The 8,739-nt window shown below is 43.6% G+C and overlaps 1 long non-coding RNA gene across 1 annotated transcript in view; it reads left to right on the top strand.

The window, feature by feature from the left end:
* Nucleotides 1–2,984: 2,984 nt before the first annotated feature.
* The window catches only part of LOC122553067, a 44,591-nt gene continuing 38,836 nt past the window's right edge, over nucleotides 2,985–8,739 (top strand). The window contains exon 1 of the long non-coding RNA XR_006312610.1: nucleotides 2,985–3,159. This is a non-coding gene — a long non-coding RNA (uncharacterized LOC122553067). The remainder of the gene's footprint in view (nucleotides 3,160–8,739) is intronic.

Below are 8,739 nucleotides of genomic sequence, written 5' to 3'. Positions count from 1 at the left end.
AGTCTGTGTTAGTGGATCACTAAAGATCACTCAACAACACTAAACAGTGACAGCACACCACCTCCCCCTTTAAATGAGTTGAAATGACATCGGGCTGTTAAATTAGAATGAATGATTTGGAGATGCCGGTGTTGGACTACCACCTGATGAAGGAGCTTCCAATTAAACCTGTTGGACTATAACCTGATGTTTTGTGATTTTTAAATTAGAATGAAAGCCGCTTATTTATTAGCAACGGGTCAATCGATTTGTGATCCATTCCAAGGTGACACACTTGCCTTTTCTCAGTGAGAAAATCACACCTAGTATATTTGCCGCAGGAATTCGTTTTAGTGTCTGAATACAAATTAAAATTAGCGGCTAAGATTAATTCAATGAACGTGGATCGAAGCCTTGAATAAATATTGGGGGAAAAAGTCACCCCTTCGTTCCCAAATTGCAAACAGCCTTCCAAAGATTGGTACCCGAAAAGCTTGCAACAGGGATATATTTTGGGGTATTATGTATTGGCTGCTGTCCAGTTCAGTAAAATCGCACGCATATATTTTGTCCGCTGTGTATGTGGATTGCTGGGGCTTTGTTTTATTAACAGGAACCGTCAGACTCGTTTGAAGAGTCAAAATAAATCAGAGCTCTATTTGATGTCTGCTCACTTCTCGGGAACTGTTGTGTTAAAGCAAAAATGCATAGGCGTGTGAACAGGCCAAAACAAAAATGAGGTACAGTCCTCAACCGCCCGTATCCGGTACAATTTCTTAGTCAACCTTAAATCGAGAAGAATAAAGAGTACCAGAAAGGAACGTGGGCAAACCTCCCCTCTACCCTGGGTTCTATCAATTAGATTCTGGGTGCACTGTACCTAATCTATGTTGACCCAGTGCAGTCCTATAACCAACAGCTACCTTTCCTAACTAATCTCTCCAAGGTGGTGTTCAAAATTCCAATTGATCCAACCTCAACTGCTCTTTCTTTTGGAATAAATTCCACGTTTCTTTTTTTTAAGGAGTTGGAAAAGGTAGATGTTTTTGTATAAAAAAAAAGGAGGAAGTGATGTGCTAGCCCGGGTTGAGCTCAGCAGGTTTCACGGATTTTTGCAATTTTTCATGAGCTAAGAAAATGCTGACACATCAAAAACTGCAGGATCGCAAAATGGTTCACTGGAAGGTGACCCACAAAAGGTGACATCGAAATAAAACAAAACTTGCCTTTGTGTAGCACCTGAGCCCCTGTTTGTGAAGTGCAGTTATTGTTGCCAAAAGACAAAACCCGGAAGACATCAATATTCTGATATTGTGTATGGAGAGGGTGGTTGATTCAGGGGTAAGTATTGACCAGCACTCTCGGGATAACTCCCCTCCTCTTCAGCTTTTACACCCACAGGAACAGACAGTTAAAACTTCGACTCCCTGCAGTGTGGAAGCAGGTTATTCGCCCCAACTGAGTCCACACTGACCCTACAAAGAGCATCCCACCCAGATCCAGCGCCCCCCCCCCCCCCCCCCCCGCAACCCTGCATTTCCCATGACGAATCCACCTAGCCTGCACACCCCTGGACACTATGGGTAATGTTGCATGATCTGTTGCACTCTAACCTGCGCATCTTTGGACTGTCAGAGGAAACCGGGGCACCCAGAGGAAACTCACGCAGGCAAGGGGGGACTGTGCAAACTCCACACAAATAGTTGCCCGAGGGTGGAATTAAACCCGTGGTCCCTGGCGATGTGAGGCTAGCCACTGAGCCACCGTAATGCCCTATTTGGTTCAATATTTCACCCGAAACAGGGCACATCCGATATTGCAGCGCTCCCCATCTTCAATCCGATCTACCTCAAGTACTGCACTGGACGGTCGATCATAATATTTCTCTGCTTCAGCCCAGGACTGCGAATTCTATCTGGAGCTCTGTGACTGGAAAGTAACCGGTGTAAAGGTTTTAAGGGGACATTTTAAAGTCTTTACTATGCTGTGCAGATAGGTCGAGTATTTTAATAAGCCGGGAGCGAATAAGTGGATATGCACTATCTGAACCAGGGTGGAGGGCACTGAATGGCCCTCCCTTGTTTCTGTTAATCTTTCTTCTGAAGCACAAAGGTTGTGGAGTTTAGAGAGTGAATCCTAAAAACAAGTTATGACAGGGAGAAAGCTGTAGGGAATGGCGTTAGGTTTAGACACACTGGAGACTAAAAGGGTAAACGGGTTGACATTCCACCCATTGGAGGTTAGAGGAATGAGAGGCGATTTAATTGAAACATACAGGATGCTTAAAGGGCCTGATTGGATCAATGTTGAGAGGATGCTGTCCCCATGGGAGAGTCCGGGACCAGAGGGCATAGTCTCAGAATAAAGGAGCGCTAATTTAAGACTGAGATGAGGAGGAATTTCTTCTCTCCAAGGGTTGTCAGTCTTTGGAACTCATTGCTACAGGGAGCTGCGGGGGCAGAGTCCATGTATATATTGAAGGCTGAGAGAGATCGATTCTTGATCAAGAGGGGACTCAATGGTGCTGGGAAAAGGGCAGGAAAATGGAATGCTGAATCGGTCATGATCCTGTTGAATGGTGGAGTAGGCTCAAGGAGCCGAACGTCCTACTCCAATTGTTCCAATTGTTTATGGAGACTAGGAGTGGAAGTTTGCAGCAATCACAGGACACTACAGACCAGGAGGAGGTCACGCAGATGGGGAGGGTCGAGTTTGTAATGGAATTTGGAAACAAGGATAATTGTTCAAAAATCGAATTTCTAGATAACACTCAATCAGAAAATGAAAACAACAGAAGCACCCAAAAATCAGCTATGCAGCCTGGAGACAGCGTATTATAAAGAAAATGCAATTCAAGTGAAAATCCCAAACTCTGTCTGACCCCGCGAGTGCCCGTATCTCATTGTGAGAGGATGTCTTGAGTTTGAATAGAAGGGTGTCTCCCCCTGGTGGAGATCGCGGGCAGGGTGGTGTTTGGATGGGGGTGTGTTTCGGGGGGGCGCAGTTATTGTCGAGGGCTGGGAATGAGCGGCGAGGTCTCAAGTAACGCTGGCTGTTCGATGACAAATGCATTGCTGAGGGGGGAGTCTGCACTGCAAAAAAAAAAATAAGCCCCGTTTTGCAAAAATGCCACCGACCCACGGGCTTCCCTGAGTGAGAGGAAACAGCTTTCCAATCAAGGTAAGGTTGCCGCGTCTCTGTACGGATCAGTTCAGAAAACACGAACGTGCCGTGACTGAGTGCAGAACAAAACCTCCGAATGCTTCTACTCTTGGCTACAAGTTGCAACGCATTCAGAAGTTTAAAAAAAAAGTTCAGTTTTACATTTCGTGGTAGTTGTATTTTCTTTAAAGCTGTCGGAGCAGCATTCGACGTGCTGCAAGGAAGCGAGCTCACTGTAGCTCGTGAAAAACAGCATCAAGTCTGCAAAGTTGTTGTTAAATAAATCAGTGCAAAGCATTGGCTGTGTTTTTAAAAGTGCAAGGACTGAATGCCTTACTATAACATAAACCGTCATTTCTTTTTGTATTGACTACAAGAGATGTATCGAGCAAGGTCACTGTTGGTGTAGACGTTGCATGCGAGGGGATTAAAAACAACCCAACTGTATGGAACCGGCGGGCGCTAGTGTTCAGCTTTTGCTGTATATTGTATGTGTCAGAACTACACTGTGCATGGCTTGCCTTGAATTGCAGTCTGTAACATCATAACTTCTTCCTAATGAAGGGCTTTCGCACGAAACGTCGATTTTCCTGCTCCTCGGATGCTGCCTGGCTTGCTGTGCTTTTCCAGCACCTCTCTGACCTAAACATAGTAACTTAGTCGAGAGTGTGGTGCTGGAAAAGCACAGCAGGTCAGGAAGCATCCGAAAAGCAGCAGAAGCGAAGTTTCGGGCAAGAGTCTTTCATCAGGAATTATACCCCGGTATTGAGACATCGAGAGGCGAAATTACAAATCTGAACCAAAATTGACCGACTTACTTTATTGATTCCCTCCCCCATTAAATTCCATCCTGAAACTGACGTGATCTCCTCTTCGCGGTCGAAGGAGTGAAACCAAAATAACTCGCGCATGGCAATGAATGTCGTCGATGTCAGGATTACTTTAAAGCAATTTTCACTGAGATGGGCCGCGTTTCTCATTGCAGTTTGAGTGAGATTGTGAGTTAGAAATTGATTGTCACGAACAGAAATTGCTGGGGAAACTCTCAGTAGAGAGTAAGCAGAGTTAACGTTTCGGGTCCACTGACCCTCCTTTCGAACTTATTTCTTGCAAAACGCACTTGCAAACAGGATCCAATTTCTTTCAGTGGATAATGCATGGGTTTTTTTATGGGTCCCATAATGCTTATTTAAAGAGACCATTTTGGATTAACGAACGGCTAATGCGTGTATATTTCTGAAGCTTGTTTCCCTTTTAATCGACTAAAGCAAACAATTCGCTGGGTTATAGTAATGCCATTAAAAAGGGCTCGTGTCGTGCTTCGGAGGTGTAAACGAATATAACTGAATGGGCACATTTAAAAATAAAGCCATTAATATCATTAAATATTACTGCGGAACAAATTGTCTGCAGCTTCTAGCTATCCCAACGCGCTTTAAAACAAGAAAAAGAAAACGCATTTTGAAAATGCATGATTCACACGATTTCTGTTAATTGTCAGAAATGTTTTAGGGCAGTAATATTTTGGATTTCATATCTTAAACCAAAACTCTCATTTTGGTTTAGAGAGTCCAGAAAGGACCAGAATATTGACAAATACATTTTAAATGGGAACAATGTGATTTAATTTCCCCCAGAAAATGTCCAGTAACTTTTTAAAAAAAAACGTGTTTCTGGGAGCGTTGAGCAGAAAATACTTCTACACCTTCTGACATTTGTAAACGAGTTAGTTCCCAGGCAGTTGGAAAATACACAATTATGCTCATTAAAGGAACTAAATCATTGCACGCTGAGATGGGGATTGCGATTGTGAAGGCTTTTGTCACCCCCCCCCCCCCCGCTGATGGCAAGTGTTAATTTCTGTCTTCACCGTGTCTGCATTAGGAACTGTCATGAAAGGGCGTTGGGACGTGTATGTTAACCAGTGATTAATGCACCCCGGGATTAGTTTCAGCACAGGGACACATTGAGTACATAAACTGCAGCCGGGACTGCATCAATCACCCGACAAGGCTGAGTCGAGATGGCTTGTTGTGCCCTCGGTTCTCCGGGCAGACTAGCGCAAGCAGCGACTGACCGTATCAAACTGCAGTCAGCCTATTTAAATTCGCAAAGGCGGATTTAGAAATTCGTCTTTTACCCTATCCGCAAGTGTGTTTGAATTTAATTCACTCTCCCCTTATCCCAACGCCGTGCTGCCGGAGGAAATCTGTAACCAGCAAAACCAATGTCACAAAATAGGCCTTTCAGACACGATAAATCTGAATTCTCATTGTCTCTCGGTTGACCAAGAATGGACACGGGTCTTTCGGAGCATTTCCACAAGAACCATTTCCCTCAGCCAGATTTCTTCAGCAGCTATATTTTTTTTCATAGATTGAAAACAGTGGATGCGTGTCTCGAAACACGTTTAAGATAATCTCTTGCAATAATTTCCCCAGCAGGATTGGCAGTTCTTTAGAAAGAATCTAAAATGAGATGCAGATTTTTTTTGAAAAAAAAGATGTAAAGTAAGACAAAATCTGAAACACACGCCTCGAATTTTGATGTCAGCTGTGAATTTTGGGGAACTTCTATTTAATATTGTGCAAAGTAATAATGTGATGTGGCTGTTCCAGTATTTTCAATGATGCTCGCTGTTACTGGAATCCTTTCCACTTGATTCCAGACCCACTCTTAACAATTTCAAAACACAACTTCAAAATAATTTGCAATCACCGGGTCTGCCACTTTAAATGACTTCGATTATATGCTTCACATTATGCTTGGCATGAGTCGGAGGAATGGTTGAAACTATAGCTGGATTGCAGTAAAAGCTATTTGCCCACTCGGCTGCATCTTGAGTGACTATTGTAGTTGCAGGGATTGGTTGTATAGGCTTGCCCAGATTAGGATAAATAGCTATCCTTAAAAGCCCCCCTAAAGTACTACCTCACGGATCCGTCTCCACGTCTAATCACTTCCTTCACCGCTTGCAGATTATCCAAGCAGCTGTCCAGCAACAACAGTATCGCTTCGTTATCTCAGACTCGGATGGGGATAATGCTTGTACAGTCACACGAACCATTTGGCTCGGCGATGGTTCGATTCTCCTGTGTACAGAATAGTATTTTCTGACATATATGGTTTTCATTTTCCTTTCACGCTCCCTCTGCATAAACTGCTTCTGCCGTGTTTCTTTTGTGAGAAAGAGAGTAGAAAAGAAGGCCGAGCCGCCGGTTTTGATTTACTGTGTCAGTTTGTGATCTCATTGCCCAGTATGGAAAATATTAGACTTGGTCCAGATTGCGTGCAATAGTCAGACCAAGAAGCAACATGGGGTAAAAATAAAACCGGTCTTTATAAAATTATGGAAGCGAGTGATACAATAACTGACTGTATGCACCTTCTGCTTTCTGGCAATTGTATTTTGAACAGAATTGATGTTTGTTTAACTCGTTACTGTGTCGTCTCAGTGTTTCTTTTTCCAGGCAATGTTGATTATTTCATTCTCTGTTTTGTTCTGGGGTAAATCCGCGTTAGAAAACGGTTTAGAATGAATGCAGATTTAGACATGCCATTAATAGGTGAGCATGTATGCATGGTTCCACTGAACTTCGCTTTCCTAAGCCGTGGAAAGAAAGAGATCTCCAAACAGTGGCTTTAAATCCCTTCAAGCAGTGCATCTGCAAGTGAAATGCGGGCCTTTCTTTGGATTTGGCGAACGTTAGTATGGTTGGCCGTCCCGTTTTGTTTGCTGAATATTAATTCCCATGATCTTCCTCAATCCGATGATATGAGCATGCCCCCGCGTGCCTGGCGTTTGTTCAAGGGGAAATATAATAAAGTCTACAGCGATTATTAAGTACATGACATCTCATTAGAAGCGGCGAGCAGTTGAGAGGTTTCCTTTCGCTTTCTGAGCACGGAATACGAGGTTAGCTCTTTAACCCAGCAGCTTTCCACTTCACCCAATTGGCCTCTTCACATTTTACATATTTCGAGGGCAAGGGCCCTCCACAATAACATGGTAACTTCTCCCGCGGCACCTTATCTGACGCCACTTGTACAGCAAGCACAGTCGGAGACACAGCAGCTGACAGCAGCTTTGAAAAGCATGGCTGTCCCACTGAGCCACCCAGTTTAAATTTCAGCAAGACTTGGAGAATAAGTGCACCGCAGCCTAGGTTGTGGGTCACATAGCTCGGTAATGTTGCACCCTGCCACAATCATTTCAAAAGAGTTGAATTTAATTAGCTGTTATTCTTTTTAAAATTAATCTGATCTGTTTGAGTGTGGAAAACAGCCTATAACTGTTATGATAGTATTTTAGTTATATTTTCAGAATGCTATGTAAAAATCATTTATTCACAGATACGACGTTGCAGAAAACAAAATGATTTTCATGGAAAAAAATTGAGATGTTTCTTATTAATGGCATCACAGTATAAAGAACATAATATTTCCTCCACAAATAACTGACGACTTCATATCTTGAAGTTTTCAACAAATTGGACTGAATTTTCATTTTTTTTAATAGTGGCATCCTCCTGGTGTTTTACATACAGTGCAGAAAGAGGCTATTCAGCCATCAACTCTGCACTAACTCTCTAAAGAGCATTCCACTCTCCCCTGCTCTGCATGGGGTGTTTACAGTCGTCAGCCCACCTAACCTTCATATCTCTGGAATGTGGGGGCAACCCACACAGACAATAGACAATAGGTGCAGGAGTAGGCCATTCTACCCTTCGAGCCTGCACCACCATTCAATATGATCATGGCTGATCATTCTTAATTAGTATCCTGTTCCTGCCTTATCTCCATAACCCTTGATTCCACTATCCTTGAGAGCTCTATCCAAATCTTTCTGAACTGAATCCCGAGACTGGGCCTCCACTGCCCTCTGGGGCAGAGCACTCCACACAGCCACCACTCTCTGGGTGAAGAAGTTTCTCCTCATCTTTGCCCGAAATGGTCTACCCCGTATTTTTAAGCTGTGTCCTCTGGTTTGTCACTCACCCATCAGCGGAAATATGTTTCCTCCCTCCAGAGTGTCCAATCCTTTAATAATCTTAAATGTCTCAATCAGATCCCTTCTCAGTCTTTTAAACTCAAGGGTATACAAGCCTAGTCGCTCCAGTCTTTCAGCATAAGGTAGTCCCACCATTCCAGGAATTGACCTCGTGAACCTATGATGCACTCCCTCAATAGCCAGAATGTCTTTCCTCAAATTTGGAGACCAGAACTGCACACAATACTCCAGGTGTGGTCTCACCAGGGCCCTGTACAGCTGCAGAAGAACCTCTTTGCTTCTATACTCAATCCCTCTTGTTATGAAGGCCAGCATGCTATTAGCCTTCTTCACTACCTGCTGTACCTGCATGCTTACCTTCATTGACTGGTGTACAAGAACACCCAGAAGTCTTTGTACTGCCCCTTTACCTAAATTGATTCCATTTAGGTAGTTATCTGCCTTCCTGTTCTTGCCACCAAAGTAGATAACCATACATTTATCCACATTAAACTGCATCTGCCATGCATCTGACCACTCACCTAACCTGTCCAGGTCACCCCCCATATTTCACCCTGCCACCCAGCTTAGTATCACCAGCAAATTTG

Source organism: Chiloscyllium plagiosum, chromosome 9 (assembly GCF_004010195.1).
Source record: "Chiloscyllium plagiosum isolate BGI_BamShark_2017 chromosome 9, ASM401019v2, whole genome shotgun sequence".
Taxonomy (NCBI): domain Eukaryota; kingdom Metazoa; phylum Chordata; class Chondrichthyes; order Orectolobiformes; family Hemiscylliidae; genus Chiloscyllium; species Chiloscyllium plagiosum.
This window is presented reverse-complemented; position numbering and strand designations above follow the sequence as displayed.